Source organism: Lithobates pipiens, unplaced genomic scaffold (genome assembly GCF_037356315.1).
Source record: "Lithobates pipiens isolate NorthernLeopardFrog02 unplaced genomic scaffold, aLitPip1_a1.2 Scaffold_13, whole genome shotgun sequence".
NCBI lineage: Eukaryota > Metazoa > Chordata > Amphibia > Anura > Ranidae > Lithobates > Lithobates pipiens.
In genome coordinates, this window is record NW_027507718.1 from 216,665,556 (window position 1) to 216,686,456 (window position 20,901).

The following is a 20,901-nucleotide window of genomic DNA, read 5'->3' on the forward strand; positions in this document are numbered from 1 at the left end:
GTTTATTGAGAGTAGGTCTGGACTGGATATCCCAAAATTCTTGCTACTCCAACTATCACCAGGAGGCTGCAATGACTCACCCGTATTCCTTGGTAGCCCTCCTCCACTGCAAGTGGAAATCCCTTCCACCCCCACTTCAGCACAACCTCCTACTACGGGACACTGCAATTGCTTGGAGGGAGGCAAGGAAAAGCCTCAAGCTTTCACCCTTTATCTCCAGTCACCTTCCAATACAGGGACACCCAAACTTTCCTCCGGGATTGGACCACCAACCCTATGCCACCTGGCGACAAAGGGGTCTCTAGAAATTCTCTTCCCTCTGTGACTCGGAGTCTGGCCGCCCAATCGCCTTCCAAACGCTAGCTGATAAGTTCTTGCTTCCAAAGTCGCATGCTTTCCACTATGGTCAATGCATCAGCTTTCTACGAAAAACCTGCAGTGGCGACCTCACAAGGTTCAAAACGTCCTTTACAGATGTCCTTCTACAAAAAGGTTCTTACAAGATCTCAGACATCTATACTCCTCTTCTACTGAAAACTACTCCCCCCCAAAGGCCTCATCAGCGGCCAACTGGGCAAAAGATTTCCCGAACGTTGAGCTGGTGGACAAAATCCTACATGGCCTTACTACTGTCTACGAGTTGGTCTCTAACGAATCCTGGAGGGAAAGCCAATTGAAGATTGTTCATCGGGCCCATATGCCCTTCATCTCCACAACTCAGAATCAAACAGCCTCTACATGCCCTCTCTGCTAACACCCCAAGCTCTCTCTGACACATCGTTTCTGGACCTGCTCATTTATCTCTACCTTTTGGGACCAAATACTGGCCTATATCTTCAAGATAACTTTGCTGAAATTACCAAAAGATCCTCTGCTACTTATCTTTGGACACTGGGACCCTCAGCTGCTGCCCTGGTCACTCACCCTCACCCCTCCAGGCATAGATTGGTCTCTGATTTGCTTCCTGCTCGCCAGAAGAGCCATCCTAACCAACTAGATCTCCAACACAAGGCCAAACATCCCTCAAGTCAAAAGAGACCTTCTAAAAATTCTATTTAGAGACAAAATCAACACAAATCTGTCGCATGACAAAGCCAAAAAGCGCTTCTACTACAGATGGCAACCTTTTATGGCCTCAACACTCACTCCTATGGAACGAGCACAACTTGAAGAGCACTCATTCCTGTATCACGGGCCCTCTCCTACATCACAAGTGCAACATCCCTCTGCTCCTCCCTTCCCCAATTAAAGGCCATGTGACAACTTGAGACTGTGCTACGCAACTAACCACAAGCTCCTGCATGAGGTCATCTCTCTCAAACCAAACTCTTCCTTCTATCTCAATGGCTATAACCAGCTACCCTTGTGACACTTTTCAAACCAGCACTTGGTGCGCATCCTCCGACTCCTCCTTCTTCTTTCTCTCCCCTCCCCCTCCCCATGCTTTGGTTCAGCTCATTTACTGGTATCCCATTGGTAAACATAGGAACCCTCTACCCCAGATCCATCCAGTTAAACCCCCCCCCCCCCTTTTAAGGTGAATATTTCTATTTACCAACTCCCATGCACTACATTGTAATTGCTATGTAATTGGTTATTCTCTTTATATTTGCCTATACGAAAAACTCTGTTACCGTTGCAAACTTACTCTGTATGTGATATCTTTCAATAAAATCTTTAAAAAAACACCAGCTAGGCACACAATTAACTCTTTTATCACCCTAGAAGTTGAACCCCTTGCCAGCCAGTGTGTCAGAGAACTGCCCGCAGAATAACTGGCACTTCTGCTAATGCCCAGCAGAATCGTAGATTGGCGCATAGAAATTTGCCATTGGCAAATGCACCATTGGCACAAAGAAATTTGCCAATGCTAATACGCATGCGCACACGAGCACAAATGGCTACAAAGATTTATGTGCCAGTGCACAGTGCTTGACAGATTCTGGTGCCCTACACTCAGCCTCAAGGGAAGCCCTCTCAGCACCTCTGCCTCCGACCAGGTAGGTGACAGTGTGCCATTAGTACAGTGAATATTTTTAGCACTGTATTAGTGTCACTGGTTCCCGCAAAGTGTCAAAAGTGTCCAACTGTCTGCTTCAATATTGTAGTCCAGTTATAGGCCCATATATATATATATATATATATATATATATATATATATATATATATATATACACCAGGGGTTATGAAGGGGGTTAAATCTTCCGGAGATTAATTAGGTATTGCTACTTCTTTTTCCTGCTGGGGATGTACATCCTGTCCTGAAGACGCAACAGAAATTAAGAGAAAATACCAGTGTCAGGCTTTCCACACTAAAACTTATGTCTCCAGAACATATGTCCAAATTGGGTGATGTACCCTCACCTCTTGCTCTGGAGACAACTCTAAGCCCTTGTACACATGGTCGGACATTTCGACAACAAAATCCGTCGGATTTGTCCGAAACTTGTGTTGCATACACACGGTCGGACAAAGTTGTGGGAAAATCTGATCGTACGTAACGTGATAACGTTATTTTGTTACGATGGGACTACGTTCAGGCTAGTAGCCAATAGCTCTGGTCTAGGAATTTGATCTGAGCATGCGTGGCACTTTGTCCGATCGGAATTCTCTACACACAATTGGACAAAGTCCGATCGGATCATGTTGTGGGAAAGATTTATAGTCCAGCTCTAAAACTTTGTCGGTCGGATATTCCGATGTAAACAGTCCGATGGAGCCTACACACAGTTGGATTATCTGACAACACGGTCCGATCGGACATTTTCCGACGGAATGTCCGACCATGTGTAGAAGGGCTAACATTTTAAATTGCCTTGAAAAAAATGGGCACCAGGAGAAATATAATGTTAATTTTCCCAGTCGGGTAACAGCAATAAAAACCTGAACGTTTATTTTCATTTTATATTATATGGTATTACTTATTTTATGATATTACATATTGGATAAAAATATTACACTGACTGCTACATTAACATGTCATATTGGTGTTATAAAGTGTCTGTAAAAATGCTTACAGTTATTTTTTTGTCTTGATGATGCCAACTAGCACTTTTTTTAATTACTTGTTCATGATGCTGCTAATGAGTGTGATCATTTATTTGACTCGTCCAGCGGGTTTATTTTTCTGGCATTCTATCACTTGCTCTTAATGATGAGTAGATAGATGCTTATAGCCTGAAAGGGATCAGATTAGTAACTTTGTCTTAATTATGCGATGGTCACCCAATGCTATGTGATTATGCCAACACATTTACTCAGTGCTGTTTATGAAACATTATAAATCTTTTCCTATCTAACTATGTCTGCTTGACTTTGTGCTTTGTGACTTTGTTCTTGTACACCCCTCACATTTTTGTAAATATTTTATTATATCTTTTCATGTGACAACACTGAAGAAATTACACTTTGCTAAAATGTAAAGTAGTGAGTGCACAGCTTGTATAACAGTGTAAATTTGCTTTTCCCTCAAAATAACTCAACACACAGCCATTAATGTCTAAACCACTGGCAACAAAAGTGAGTACAATCCTAAGTGAAAATGTCCAAATTGGGTCCAACATATTTTGTGTAGTTACCATTATTTTCTAGTACTGCCTTAACGCTCTTGGGCATGGAGTTCACCAAAGCTTTACAGGTTGCCACTGGAGTCCACTTCCACTCCTCCATGATGAAATCACAGAGTTAGTGGATGTTAGAGACCTTGCGCTCCTCCACCTTCCATTTGAGGATGCCCTACAGATGCTCAATACGTTTTCGGTCTGGAAACATGCTTGACCAGTCCATCACCTTCACCCTCAGCTTCTTTAGCAAGGCAGTGGTCGTCTTGAAGGTGTGTTTGGGGTCCTTATCATGTTGGAATACTGCCCTGCGTCCCAGTCTTTGAAGGCAAGGGATCATGCTCTGCTCAGTACTTGTTGGCATTCATGGTTCCCTCAATTAACTGTAGCTCCCCAGATCAAGACACTCCCACCACCATGCTTTACTGTAAGCAAAACACACTTGTCTTTGTACTCCTCATCTTGTAGTCGCCACACACGCTTGACACCATCTGAACCAAATAAGTTTATCTTGGTCTCATCAGACCACAGGACATAGTTCCAGTAATCCATGTCTTTAGTCTGTTTGTCTTCAGCAAACTGTTTGCAGGCTTTCTTCTGCATCATCTTTAGAATTGGCTTCCGTCTGGGATGACAGCCATGCAGACCAATTTGATGCAGTGTGCGGCGTTTGGTCTGAGCACTGACAGGCTGACCCCCACTCCTTCAATCTCTGCAGCAATGCTGGCAGCACTCATATGTCTATTTCCCAAAGACAACCTCTGAATATGATGCTAAGCACGTGAACTCAACTTCTTTGGTCAGCCATTGCCGAGGCCTGTTCTGAGTGGAACCTGTCCTGCTGTATGGTCTTGGCCACCGTGCTGCAGCTTAGTTTCATGGTCTTGGCAATCTTCTTATAGCCTAGGCCATCTTAATGTAGAGCAACAATTCTTTTTTTCAGATCCTAAGAGAGCTCTTTGCCATGAGGTATCATGTTGAACTTCCAGTGACCAGTATGAGAGAGTGAGAGCGATAACACCAAATGTAACACACCTGCTCCCCATTCACACCTGAGACCTTGGCTAATTGGGCCCAATTTGGACATTTTCACTTAGGAGTGTACTCACTTTTTTGCCAGTGGTTTAGACATTATTGGCTGTGTGTTGAGTTATATATATATATTCTGCATTCAGCGTAGCCTATATATAAAGTGTAAACTCTATATTCAGTCAGTACAGGCAGTGTATTTAAATAATATAGACAGACTAGTATATATATATACACTCTGCATTTGGTGTACCCTATATATACAGTGTATTCAGTGGTGTACAGTTTCAAATACACTTCAGGCAGTGTATTTAAAGTGGTTATAAACCCTTACAACCAACTTTGACCTACAGGTAAGCCTAGATTAAGGCTTACCTGTAGGTCCAAGAAATATCTCCTAAACCTATACGGTTTAGGAGATATTTACCCGTAGACAGCATGCGCCGTAGACAGCGGCGCGCAGGCGCACTAGGCAGGCCGCAGATCGTGGCTATATGCCGCGAGTGTCGGTTCCCGTGCGCATGAGTGACGTCATCGCTGCTCTGGCGAATCATAGCGCCGGAGCAACGAGACCCGGAAGTCACTCCGGGATCCATGTCAGCGGCAGACATGAAGACGGAGGACCGCTTCTGGGGCTTTGTTCTCAGGTAAGTTATTCATAATGAGCTAGTATGCTATGCATACTAGCTCATTATGCCTTTGCCTTACAGGGTGTGGTTTTTATTTTTTAGCCTTTACTTCCTCTTTAACTCAGTGTAGTGCGGTGTTAACAAAAATGTCTGGAAGGCCTCCAAGAAGAGGCAGATGCTCACAGGCCACTAAAAGAGAACAAGCAGCCTGTGAAATAATATTTAACAGCAGGGACCATTCCTGCACCCAACAAGAGTAACTGTGAGGGGTTACAGTGTTCAGGCACTACCAACATCTAAGGCCCAATGTTTCTGCCCCTGTTTAACAGGGGCATGTAATTACAACTTTTGAAATAATATTTAACAGCAGCCGTTCCTGTTCCTGTGCCCAACAAGAGTATCTGTGAGGGGTTACCTTGTTCTGCCACCATCAGCACTTTATCCCCCATACACACGGTCGGACATTCCAACAACAAAATTCATCTGATTTTTTCCGACGGATTTTGGCCCAAACTTGTCTTGCATACACACGGCCGCACAAAGTTGTCAGAAAATCCGATCGTTCAGAGCGCGGTGACATAGAACACGTACGATGGGACTATAAAGAGGGCAGTAGCCAATAGCTTTCGTCTTGTAATTTATTCTGAGCATGCATGGCGCTTTGTCCATTGGAATTGCCTACACACCATCAGAATTTAAACGATTGGATTTTGTTGTTGGAAAATTTTAGATACTGCTCTCAAACTTTGTGTGTCAGAAATTCCGACGGAAAAAGTCCGATGGAGCCCACACACGATCGGATTTTCCGACAACAAGATCAGATCGCACATTTTTCGTTTAAAAGTCTGACCGTGTGTACAGGGCATAAGGCTAATTTTATATAGTGCAGTCTGTATAGTATATATACTGCAGTTCAGAGTATAGAGTGCAGTCTGTATAGAAGTAGTCATCAACCCTGTCTTCAGGGCCCACTAACAGGCAGACTAGAATACTACAATCACTGAGCAGCAAATTATATCCCCTTTGATGTATTTCAGTTATCTTGCAAACCCAGCCTGTTAGTGGGCCCTGAGGACAAGGTTGATGACCACTGCTGTATAGTATAGATACTGCAGTTCAGAGTATATAGCACACTCAGTGTAGTATATATATATAATACAGTGCAGGGTATATAGTGCAGTGTACAATATATAATATAGTATATTGAAGTGATTAAGGGGAGCCCTATGAACCCCAGAATTAATAAAAAAAATGCCATTGGTTCCTCCCATCCATACCAGGCCCGTTGGGTCTGGTATGGATTTTTGGGGGGGGGGGACCCCCACGCCATTTAAAAAAAATATATGTGCGTGGAGTTCACTTTAATATCCATACCAGACCTGAAGGGCCTGGTATAGACTGGGAGGAAACCCACACTGTTTTTTTAAATGATTTTTTATTTATATTGCCAGGATCTGGGAACACATTACAGCCGTGAGCAATTTTAAATGATATTTTTTCTTTCACTTTAGAAATGTCATTTTGCTGTGGTACTTATCTAAATATGGGAAAAATTTGCTACTTTACAGGCAGAATAAAGGGACCTACCAGGCACGATATTTAAAGGAATATTTCATTTTTATTGTTTCACTTCAAGGATTCTTAAAATCACTGCACCTGAAAAAACGTCAGTTTTAAAAACTTTTTTTGCATTGAAACATGTCCCCTGGGGCTGGACCCGGGTCCCCAAACCCTTTTTATGGCAATAACTTGCATATAAACCTTTAAAATTAGCAGTTTTGATTTTTAATCATTTTTTCACAGAACAACACAGGTCACCACTGGAACAGATAGACCAAGGGTTTTCTATGTGTCCCATTTACATTACAACACAATGGTATTGCGGGTCACCACACCGCTGCATATTGCACCAGGATACTGTTTGGAGACTTGAATTAAGTGTACATTTGTACACTTTAATAAAGGTTCAGGAAAAAGTAAATCGCATCCCACTTTGCATCAACCCCTCACCGCCAAGCAAAACGGACACCAACCCACATGCTAAAACAGAGTGTTTTTGCATGCTGGTAGTGTGACTGGGCCCTAAAACAAACTGTAGATGTGTATTGTAGTGCAGGTAATGTTTTAAATAAATTTGGCAGTTAGTAGTAGCAATAAATAAAGGGTTCATGTAAGTATAACTTAGGCTATAGGGGGAGTAAGCCTACACAGCTCCTGACAACATTGGATTGATGAAACACATAGGGTAGCATCTACGCCGGGGTTTCTCAACTAGGGTCCCTCCAGAGGTTGCTAGGGGGTCCCTAGGCAACTAGCAATTCCTGCCTCTCAGTTCCCACAAAGCGCCAATGATCTTTTTTAGCTATCTGCAAGGGGTTGATTCTTTTCAATGATCACAAGTGTAAGTAGCATTCTTCCCAATGACCGTCGCACTAATGTATCATGAGTTGTAGAGATAGTAATTCTAAGCAGGGGTTCCCTGAGACCGGAAAGTTATTTCAAGGGTTCCTCTACATTGAAAAGGTTGAGAAAGGTTGCTCTAGGCTCATGACATCACTCCACACAGGACGTTCAGTTGGCACTGAGCAGACACAGCCAGTGGATTTGGCATCAACACATATTATATGCTTTCATTTTTAGTGCCTGTTTTTTTAGATAAAACGGTATCATGCTTTGGAAAATTAGTCTCCTCTTGTCCTAGTGTCAGGCTGATAACTGCGCACGGTGGCCACATTTTTGGTGTTGTACAAAAGCGCTAATGACCATATATATGACTATATATTGTCTAAATATCTGGTGAATTGCATGGATAAGGTGGTCGAGGATACACAGTGGATATTGAGACTTGCATGTAGGGAAGTGTGCAATTGCACTGAATGTTCTTTTTTGCTGAATAGAATGTTGGTGTACACAGATTTTTGCAAGTTTGACAGGAGTGGTGGCACATTATATGAAGAATTTCACTAGGTACTGCACTACATATTTAGGAGATATGGTACACATTTAAATAATGAGACCTTCATGGTTTGATGCACTTTAAATCCACTTTGCATTACTAAACAACAAGAGCTTCGTGGTTGGATGCACTTTTAATGTATTTTTGCACTAAGGAATTTTCTATTTCCTATCAGCTCAGTTTCATACGTTATGTATAATATTATTTTGAGGAAGCACTGTTTAGAACACAGGTGGTAAACACCATGAAAGTCTTGAAGCTAATGAAATAAATGTATTGCATACATAAAGATAATACAATTGAGAAGTCACACTGAGGCCTATGTAAGGATATTCACAAATACTTGTAAGTCCATATACAGTATACAGTACATGCAAAAAACACAACTAGATATTCATTTAATATTCCTGCTTTATTTGTGTAGTCAGCTTGGTATGCAATTTTGGATAAAGAGACGAGTTATACATTTCACTGAACTACTTGGCTGATGGCAGTTACCAGTAGTACAGCAAAAATAATGTTGAATAATAGCAGAATTATGTAATATAATGATGAGGCAAGAGAAATGCCTGTCTGGGTCATAGTGTATTTGGAAATTATCAATAGAAGGAATGCACAATAAATTACATGTAAGAATGGTTCTAGATATCTAAATACCAGTGGATTGTAAAATCCGGTTTATCAGCCTGAGCATAGACTGGCTGGAACATAAGCAACTTTGGTTTATACTATCCAGATGCTTGGCACCTTAACCAGATTTTTTGTGTGGGGACAGAAAAATCTGTCACAGAAACAGCTGAATGTGCAACAAAAATAAATAGGAATAGCAGCAATAGGTATTCTCCAATAGTACCACTAGCCAGGTAACCAAAGAAAATTACCTATTTGGAAATCAAAAATGTAAAAAGCAAGCTGTAGTCAGGTAGATAGTGTTGGCACAGGTCAGGGCAGATTGTATTTAAGCAGATCTTTTACACAAAGTTTGAATTTGATGGAACATATTGTCATATCACTTTATACTTGGATTCACTTTACCTGGTTTTGACTAGGGGTTCAGTGAGTGGGGTGAAGATGAGAGGGATGGAGAGGGATTAATAATAATAATAATACATTTTATTTATAACGCGCTTTCTATCAAAAGATCTCAAAGTGCTACATGGTTACAATCAAAACATACAGCTAACATAAATCAAAAAAATTGCTAAAAAGAAAAGTCTTTAATCCTTTTTTTAAATTATCAGTAGATTGAGAAACCCTCAAACGATCAGGCAGAGCATTCCACAAATGTGGGGCAGCAGCACAAAAAGCCCTATCTCCCATTGTCTTTAATCTAATTTTTGGAATCTGAAGACAATTTAAATTAGTTGAGTGGAGGGAACGAGATAAATTTTGCAATCTAAGAAGTTCCTTAAGATAATAAGATAAAGTGGGTCATGTCCATATATGCGTTGGTGTGTAAGAAGAGAAACCTTATACTCAATCCTAGCAGAGACCGGGAGCCAATGAAGAAATTTGAGAATCGGAGTAATATGCTCATGCTTCCGCACTCTCATCAGGATCCTAGCTGCAGGGTTTTGAATATACTGAAGCCTCTGCAGACTCTTTCTCTGAATCCCAATGAGAAGTGTGTTGCAATAATCCAGTCTAGAGGAGACAAAGGCATGAACCAACCTTTCAGCATCAGAAAGGGAAAGAATAGGACGAAGTTTAGAGATATTACAGAGATGGTAAAAAGAGGTCTTACATAAATGATTTATATGTGCTTCAAAAGTGAGTTGAGAGTCCATTTTTACACCAAGATTAGTAACTGTGGACGAAACAGGGATTTTAGAACCAGAAAAAGCAATACTGGTTATCAATGATTATTTAATCTGATGAGACGTACCAATCATGATAACCTCAGTTTTGGAACTATTTAATTGCAAAAAGTGTTGTTCCATCCATACCTTTATCTCATCCAGACAGGTGGTGAGGACTGAAAGGGTTGACTGCACAGATGGAGTTTCAGCTGCTGCTTTTACATATAGCTATGTATCATCAGCATAACAATGAAATGAGATATTATAACGACTGGTAACATGGCCCAAAGGAATGAGATAGAGAATGAACAAAATTGGGCCAAGAACTGACCCCTGGGGAACACCGCAAGTAACCATATGCGGCTTGGATTTAAAATGACCCAGTGAAATTTGTTCAGTCCTATTTGTGAGATATGATTCAAACCAGTTGAGGGCTAAGTAATTTAGTCCAGCATTATAACGGAGCCGGTCTAAAAGAATGCCATGATCGACAGTGTTGAACGCAGTCGACAGATCCAAAAGGATAAGGAAAGAAGGAGAGCCAGCATCAAATGACATAAGAAGGTCATTTGTAACTCTAAAGCCGCGTACACACGTAGCCGTCTGTCCGACGTACTTAGTCTGGCGGACTTCCCCCAAAATCGGTCCCCCCAAAGTTCACAACAGACCCTTGTCCGAGCACGCTACCCGGCCGACCAGGAAAGGAGGGGCGAGCGAGCGCCCCCCCTTCTGAGCCGTACCAGGCCACGTGCCCTCAACATGGGGGGTGCCTTGCGGGCGGGGGGCTTATCGGAATCCGGGAGCCCCCTTTAATAAAGTACAAAAAAAAAACACAACACACAAGATAAAATAATTTATTGCACAGCTCTGGGGGTCTTCCGTCTTCGGGAGTCTTCTCGCCGGACTCCTCCGCTATCTTCTTGTAGCTCTTTTACTAGCGGAGGAGCCCGGCATTCTTCTTTCGCCGCCGCCGCAGACCCCGACAATCAACGGCCAGGGTTGTCGCGAAGAGGCCCTTGTCCTCATCAACATGGGGACAAGGTGTTTTGGGGTGGGGGGGCCACGCAGCTCCCCTTCCCCAAGGCACCCCCCATGTTGAGGGCATGCGGCCTGGTACGGCTCAGGAGGGGGGGGCGCTCGCTCGCCCCTCCTTTCCTGGCCAGCCGGGTAGCGTGCTCGGACAAGGGTCTGTTGTGGACTTTGGGGTGACCCCCACGCCGATTTTTTTCGGCGTTGTGGTTCCCCTTTAAGTCCATACCAGGCGGCGGGGCCAGCGACGTCTCCTTCGCGGGCCACGCCTACCTGGAGACCCGCTCGAAATGAGCGGACTTTTCTCCGGGCGGGAAAAGTCTGTTCATTTCAAAAGTACGGCGGACTGGCATACACACGGCCGGATTGTCCGCCGAAATGCGGGAAGATTGGAGTGTAAAACCACATTCTAAGTCCGCCGTACTTTCGGGTCAAAAAAGTATGCCGGAGGCTACACACGGGGGGATTGTTTGGTGGACTTGAGTTTGCCGGACTTTTCCACCCGCTTGTTTGATCGTGTGTATGTGGCATAACAAGAGCAGTCTCCGTGCTATGAGCAAAACGGAAGCCTGATTGAAATTTTTCAAAAAGGTTGTTATGCTTAAGATGATCCTCAAGATGACTTGCAACGGCTTTCTCAAGTACTTTTGATATAAAGGGAAGGTTAGAAATGGGCCTATAATTAGAAAGGACTTCCGGATCAAGGGTGGATTTTTTAAGCAGAGGTCTAATAACAGCACTTTTTAAAACTGAGGGAACATGGCCAGTTCGGAAAGAATAATTTATAACAGCAGTAATCAGGGGACTTAGGACTGAAATATGAGTTTTTACCAGGGGAGTTGGAAAAGGGTCCAAGGAACAAGTGGAGGGTTTTATTTTCCTAACAATAATTTGCACCTCTTCTAATCACACCCCTGGTAAACAATTCATTTGTCGGGACACAAAGCAATTTGGAGGGATTGCTTTCACTGCCCATAAGGATGTAAGACTTTTTTTACTGTATCTCCCACTAATCAACAGTACCAGGGCATCTCCTTTCCACGCAATTTAAAAGCCATTATTCTGTCCACTGCACTCTGCAAGCCTTGCTGTATGTTGCATATTGTTGACTCCAATACTCTCCACAGCTGCTTCTTCAGACCAGAAAAGTGAAAATCCCTCCTCCCAGGAAAATTCCAGCACTGATTTTCACATCTGACCACCATCATTCAGGTTCTGGTTTCCCATTAATTAACGCACAAAATAATCGAGTGAGTGGCAATCCTGTCGTGAGGTGGTGATAAGAGACCCTCCGAACTGCTTCCATAATCCATACCTGGATTATACATGCTTTGTTGACTCAGTACCACGTCCATATTTTTCGGTAAGCGCAATACCCGTCTTTGGTGGTGGGTATTCACACACAGGTGTTATATATGGACTGTCACTATTGCCAACTATATATATATATATATATGTGTGTATTGAAATTCTTTTCCCTTTTAATGTTATTATTTCAAATTTTTGTACTATATTGGTACATAGGATATATGTTTTTTTTTTTTTGAATCTCACTGTTATTTCACATATTGTTTTTCAAGCGCTGCATTTTTTGTATATAATATTTGTCCACGATGGTTTGTTTATTGTAGTGCTGGCAGATACATAGTGTATTTTGGTATTTATTTAGCACGGTATTCCTTACTATACAGTTACATACTCCTGACAACAGCTGCTAGTTGCTAAGTAGATCCTGACTGTTTAAATGACCTCCATCTTTAAAGTAGGCTCCGACAAAAAGTTTGTTAGCTGTCCACATTCTGTTTACAAAAAAGCATATTTAATGCCAAAGTTTCATTTAAAAAAGGTTCCCACGTGCTGAGGCTTATTTGTGTGAGTGAGGTTGTCCCTTGGGGTGCAGTAATTATGAAGAATAACATGCCTATGGCATATGTGTACAGTGTATACTGCAAGTAAGTTCAGACTATGTTTTACTATGCTCGGCCAGTGTTTAGTGCAATTTAAAAACTCACTTTTCACTGTGGCATGCTAAGCATGAACAAATATCCCCCCAAGGTGTCCCTCATTCTCATGGTCTACAATTGGGAGGTATGGTTGTTGTCAGGGATTCATGAAGAGAAAGCAAGTCTAGCCATGCATCAACTTCCCTATTTGTTCTGGATTTAGTTGCAGAACAAAGACTGATAAAAAGTGGTAAAAAGTTGTTGACTTCTTTGGGGTTAGAGGTTAGAATTCCTCTCTTATTTTGTGGTTGATGGGTAACACTGAACAAGTGTTATATGACACAAGCAAACAATATCAACATGCTACTGGCTAAAAAATAACCTTCTGTTTTGATCTAAGGTATTACCTTCTCCTCTCTTTCAATCAAGGACTAATTTTCTCCTCTTATATTGTTGGGGATTAGAGAGCACTAAGGTAAAACAATGTAGCTTCTCCGGTTAACCTTTTCCTGTGACAAGATAAAAGTTTTGCCTCTCTTTTCTTCTGTACAATTCAAAATCGCTGTTCCTGATCACTGGGAACAGCAGATCTCTCTCTACTTCCCTGACAGAATGGGGATCTGTCTGTTTACATTGACAGATCCCCATTCTGTCTCTCTCTGGAGCGATCACACTGACATTGTGGCCAAGCGCATCGGCTCCGGCGGCGTTCTCACCCCTATACCTCTTAAAGCAGCCGACGTACACCTACGGCGATTTGCGCAGACGTGCCGACCTGCCACTATATAATGACGGCAGCTGGTCGGCATTAGGTTAATGCTATATTGTTACATATGGGAGCTGTCATTTATATATATATATATATATATATATATATATATATATATATATATATATATATATATATATATATATATATATATATATATATATATATAAGGGTGAACAAAGGTGAACTTATCCTTTAAGCTTTGACAAAAAAAAAAAACTGGAAGCAGATTGGTTTCTATGCAGAGCTGAACCAAATTTTGCACTCTCCAGTTTTAGTAAATCAACCCCTGTGCTCTTCCACATTCAGCGGGCAGTGATGTTAGTATGCATTGACATTTATTTTAACCACGTGAACCAACTACCTGTATATAGGAAATGCTTCATGTTGTCCAATTTGGGACTGGTAAACAAAAACTCTTTGGAAAGGTTGCAGTATCAGAGTATTTTGAATACAAGCCATAGGTAGAGAGTCACTTCTATCCATACAGTCATTTCACTAATGTATGATAAAACCAGTTCTGCATGTTAGTGATTTCTGTAGATGATTCGGTTCTTCATATCAAAGACAAATAGTAAATCATTACATGTAATTAACATTTCAAATCTCTTTTTTTTCTCCAATAAACGATTTTATTAAACAATTCACATTATACAGACATGTGAGACATGTAAAAATCAAGTACAAAAAGTGCTGCCACGACTCTTTCGTATCGCGGAGCAGGTGTAAAACAAAGTTACATTGGCTGTGGTTAATAGGACACTGCTATACCTCTTTTTCATTTAAATATTGGCAATATGAGTTGGATTCCACAGTCAGAAAAATTGCTCAATAAATCCATTACAAGCAGTATATCATTTAGACACTGTATCGCTGTGATTGGCAGCTGAATAGAATGTTTTAGTGATGGTGTCACCTCCAATGAATGTGGAACAGAACAAATTAATGTGCTTAATCACTGTTTCATGTGAACTGAAACTCTGCAAGGGAAAACGTGAACTCCATCTTCAAAATGTACCCCATTCTGCAAGTTCATGGGATGATTGAGTGATACTATGAAATGTTCTGGAATAAAACACATAATGCATGACATATAATTATACAAATTGTACCATTCACATAGGGTGTCAGTCATTTGAATTGAATTCTGCACGTATTGTTTCTTTGAATTACTTCCTTCAATTCAATGCAAGGGCATTCTGAGATAAACATTTAAATAAATCTAAACCAAATATATGGTAAAACAATATGTAAGCAAACCATCATAGTGAAAATATATGCAAATTTAAACTTTTCCTATAATTTAAACTTTTCCTATAAATATCAGACCTGCTCTAAAACTCTATATACCTGTTCTAAAATGTTCAGATAGCCTCTAAAGTACCCTCCCTATAAGGTTGTATGGCAAACAGAACGTGCACAAGCGTTAGAAGGGGCTGGGACCAAGATCAACTTCTACAGGAAAGGTCAACACGTGCAAATATACAGTATAACTTCAACTTCCTCATCTCTGGATCTACAGCGTAGCAGGTCAGTTTTAGTTGGCTAGGTTTGTGATAAACAATAAACAGATCCTATCAATATAAAAAAAAAGATTTAAAAAAATTAATAGATCATTATAACTCTAACCCCTAGTTCCGCTGATGAATATAAATCCCTTCAACATATACTGTATGTCACAAATAATTAAATATGTTAAAGGAAAATAAAAACGAAAGTGCAAAGTACAATAAACAAACACGTTAGTAACATTAAACCCTATTTTTTTATTCATTTTATTAAAGGAGGTCTAGACTAAAGGCCTGTACACATGATCAGAAAATCGGACAAAAAAATACCACTTTCAAAGTGATCGTACAATAATCTATTCATTAGAACACAGCTTTTGAGAGCCGATCATGATAATTCATGCAAAATTATCTGATCGGACAAGCAAAGAAATGTATCTTGTTCGATACCAGATTGTACACTTTTGGTTTAAACAGTACAGTTGTCGTTCGAAAATACAATACAAATACATTACAATATATTAGATCACTTCCGAATTTTTATTCTGCCATACAAGAGTTTTCGTAACTTTAGTAAACTCTTCATTTTCGATATGAGACTAGCACACAAAAAATAAAGACAATCATTTGTCTGACTATCTCATTGTGTGTACCAGGTATTAGGCTAGGTTCCCACCTGTGCATTTTCAGAAGCACAGGACAAATGATTTACCATGCTTTTCTATAGGTCCCATTGACATCTATGCAGTTTCCTGTTTTTGAAAGAGGGGCAGGGACTTTTTCCATGTGGAAAGGTACATTTTTGAGTTCATAGACTTCAATGGAATGGCATCAAAAACGTTTCAAAAACACATATACATTATTTTTTGATGTGCATCATAGTTGTTTAAAGTACCTGCACCCACACAGACGTATGTTTTGAATGCACACTATCTGCAGTAAGCAGTATGTTTGTCAGGGTGCTTTATACAACCCCTGGAGTATAACTGTGTACAGTGGCATCTTCTAATTCATCTCAATGGGGGCTGTATACCCATGATTACACACAGTACAGCCCCTGTATGATCATGTGCAGAAAGCTGTGTTCTCTGGACAGACTGTAACAATATTTGTTTGCTGATTATCGATTGGTGAGTTGTTTATAATCTGCGTAGCTCATACTTGGAAGACATTGGAACACACGCAAGCATTAGAAAGATTGATCAGCTTCCAAATATTTTGTAATTGTGATGGGGTAAAGCACCTCAGTGAGGGACATACACACTGGGCCAGATAAACTATTGCCAGTGTGCTGAATATGTGGGATGCGCCAAATAACAGTTTGTTTTGAAGGGTTTAAACTAGTGAAAGATGCAACTAGTGCAGCAATTTTGAAAAATCTCAAGTGTGGCCTTTCACCCAATATGTCCCCCAATCTGTGCCATAAATGAATGGGGAAGAAAATTTGTTTTCATTATTTGGCACAATAACGGTGGGCAGTAGCATGCCAAGAGGATGATGGTATGTAAAATGTTACACATTCTGCTACGTTCCAAATAAATGATATTCACTGCAATATAATAGTTTATTTGATATGCAATGCACCAAAAAAAAGTTGTCGCATAAGGCAATTTGTATTCTTTAACAACTGACAAGTGGGAGGTGCCAGATTAACTTTTCATATTAGCAGGCTGGTGATTGGTTGCTTGGACCACCTCCTAGCAGCCAATCACCTCCTGATTAATGGGAAACGTTTATTCAGGCAGCTGCCTCTCTCCATGCGTTGCTGGACCCGCCCCCAGTCCAGAATTGTCCCGCCTCCTACTGTGCACTCTGCTAATGACAGTGGTGGAGGCTGGGGACAAAGGGGCAGCTAAATGGAGTGATTGCGGCGGTCCAGATAGAGCAGTAGCTCAGGCTGGATGTGGACCGTGGTCCACCATTTGGGGGTGCCTAATTTATAGGATGCTCATAGGAGTTCTTACCTGACAAATGGCTGTTTTGCTTTACAGAAGACAGCTTCAACTGCTTTTATACTTAGATGATCTTCACTGCATCTTAGAACCTTTAAAATCATTGCAAATAGCTACCACAAAAGTAATGGTCAACTGGCCAATGGGAAGACAAGCAGAGCAGAGGAGGCAAGCTGCGTTTTGGAGATCCAGGGGTTTAGTGAAGACCATCTAAGTAATTGAGTAGGCACTAGGAGCTTTGCTTGGATAGTAAACATTTTCTGCAGGTTACCCTTAAAGTGTTACAAAAAAAAAACAGGATTCACCATATCTGGTCACCCGCAGTTGACAGAGCTCGGAAATGCAATAGTTTAGTAAAAACTGTATAACCTGCTAAATACCTTTTTTATCAGCAGTTAGAGCAATCTTGTGACTTCTATCAGTGTCTGGTTAAAGCTTGTAGGAGGAGTTTACTGCATATACAGACTGATTTTACTGTTGTGGGTTTAGTAACACTTTAAGGGAGGAAAACAATTTCTCACTTTGCTGTTTCATGTATCTCATGTATTTGTAACAGTAACAAACTGTTCAGTGCATTCAATCTTAGAGACGCATGATATGACCTTGTTTCAAACATTCCAATCATTTTCACACTCCCAGAGTTTACTCTAAGTCATTTGTATTGGTAACGTGTTTCCAGTCCATACAGCACACAAAAGGCAATTACATACTGTGCATTCAAGCAGTATATGTCCAATATTCTCATTTTTTAAAACGTGTTCCGCAGTTTTCACCCAGATCTTATGATCAAAATGTCAATCATCTCATAAAGTTAAAAGGACTAACCCATGTCAGGATAAGTTCCTCTAGCACCCAAGGTGCTAAAGCTAAAAATGCCCCCTCTATTTTCTTTAGTTTTTTTCTGCTCACCTCAGCCTCCTGTCACTGTCCCCACTGCATCCTCCAGTCTCTGGTCACTGTCCCATCCCACTCTTCTTCACACCTCCCAACATTTTTAGATGGGAATGAGGGACACCTATTTGCAAATGTATGTAGGCATAGGACACGCCCCCTGACACAACCCCTTAAAGGAGAATTAACCCCAAAAAAAGGTTAATTAAATCCACAAGGACTTTTTTTTGCCACACCTATTCCTTTATATTGGCTTTTAAAATTTACATGCGGCAATTTTGTATTTCGATGAAAGGTTTAGCACTGGGAAACACTTTTTGAAAGATAAAAATTGCATTTTATATACAACTATATGGATCAGACGAAAATGAGGGACAAATTAAGGGGGAAAGAGGGACATTGCTCTAAATCAGGAAAAGTCCCTCGAAATCAGGGACAGTTAGGAGCTATGTCTTTTGTCACTGTACTCACTGCACTCTTCAATGTCTTATCATTAACCTTACCTACCCTAATTACACAATTCATTCTCCCTTCACAGGCATTGTTGTTAAAGTATGGAGTTGTGTGTAGATGAGAAGACACTAATCCCCATCCTTATCGGTTGCTTCCTGTTTTCCCAGGTGTCATATCTCAGGGTTGCTTCAGCTACTTTGTAGGTTGGATTTCCACTAGCGTTGCACTGATACCGATATTGGTGCCGATACTAAGCATTTGCATGAGTACTTACTTTTATTCATGCAAATGCTCCAATATTAAAACCGATACCTCCGGTTCACATATATGCAAATTTGGATGCGTTTTGAACTGCACCAAGTCGCATGACATGTAAACTAAAAGGTCTTTCTGCAGAGCCCATTCATATATGTGCAGGCTGGCCCCCAGTGCGATTTGAAAAAGAGGAAAAGAAACACGTCGCCTCTAAGTATAGTATTGGTAAACCATTTAATAAGTCAAACGTGAAACTACTCACAAAGGGAGCAAAAACACAAGCATGATAGTAATCCTGCAGCAATCCTGCAGCAAAATCCGGGGGTGGTTTTCTCCTAAATGTCCGTGTCTCTGAAATGCAGCTGACAACTCATGCAGGTGGATTCCAGCATTCGCAACCTATGAGAACAGCAGGGAATACAGGGGCAATCGGAGATTACGTCACTTCTAGGTACAGGGTGAGAGGATGTGAAAAAGTGCGATTTCAGTCTGGTTCTGGTGCGATTTATAATCTCATACACTACAATTCGCATTGGAATCGCACCTAAACCGCTGAACAAAATTGCACCAGCCGGGGCTTTGAAATTGCACTGCAAACCGGTCCGCACATATGTGAACCGTTACAGTTCTTCATAATTATAAAGAAACTGTAATCATTTTATATTAGTCTAAAAAAAATGTCACACAACACTAAAAATAGGCATCGTTAATCTAAGAAATTGGTAAGGGGAAGATGTGGGGGCAGTTTCCGATGCTGATCAATACACAAGGACACCTACCCTGTTTGACCGAAAATAAGACCTAGCATGATTGTCGGTGTTGGTTGCAATATAAGCCCTACCCCCAAATAAGCCCTACTCCGTTTCCCCGAAAATAAGCCCTACCCTGAAAATAAGACCTACAAGGACTTTAACTAAGGCTTATTTGAGGGGTAGGGCTTATATTGCAGCCATCACCGACAATCACGCTAGGTCTTATTTTGGGAGAAACAGGGTAGGAAGGCTAGTGTAATGAGTAGGTATCATTAATCGTTATAGGCGAGTACTTGAGAAATAGTATTAGTTCTCGTACTAAAAAAACACTGGTATCGGTGCATCCCTAATTTCCACTAGTGTTGAGTGCTTTAATGCCTCTGTCAAATGTGGGTATAATAGTGCCAGGGGTTCAAACAAAGAGGGGCTACATTACAGGCGTATTGAGTGCAGTAAGGCATGTGTGCTGTCATTAGATGACGGGTTTTCTGCACAGCCCCTACTGGTGGACCCAAGGCAGGTGCCTTTCATTCTACCTGTAGCATAAAATGAGGAACAACAAAATATACATCAGCAAGTACAATCCATTGTTAAGTACCCCAATATGTTCTGATCATCTATAGGTACAGGTACAGGTATAGGTCATGATTACTGAAGAAATATCTGCATGACCAGCCCAATAGCAAGGTTACACAAAGAACCATAAAAGCTACAATAATTAAGAAAAAAAAAATACCTTTTTTTCACTATTACCTTTTGTTAAAAAAAATTTTTTTGCATCAACTTGGATAGATTTTAATGCAAGTCACACAATATGAATGACTTGAAATTCTTTTTTTTTTTGTTTCTTTTTTGCAACTGCACTATGTGAGGTTGCTTACTAAAATGGTCATTTTCCCTATAGATTGAAAATACTTAACCTAGTTTATTGGAATTTTATAAATGAAAATTTCTCTTAAACCTTATTGGGTACACAGGGGATATTAAAAAACACTCACTCCTTTAGCAATTCAGTACTATATGTGGTTTCTGGAGTAGATAACCCTGTGCTTGTGTGACAAAGGGTTACACTAAAAACTTTGCTGAACTGATTGTGGATAACTAGCTCAGATTGCTAACTTTTCTAGTTCAGCGTGGGAAAAAAATTCAATAATTTTCTATTAAAAAAACTCAGTTTCAAACTTTGCTTGTGATTTTGTTTTTAGACAATACACTACAGGCGAAAACGAAAAAATATGATATAATAAAGTAGTAGTGTGACCAGAAAAATGAAAAGAAAAAAAGACGTGCAGTATCCTATTAATTCCAGGAGGTATAGTATTACCTACAATACAGAGCATCTTTTCATACTTTTTGCAACGCTTCAGGTCCAAGAG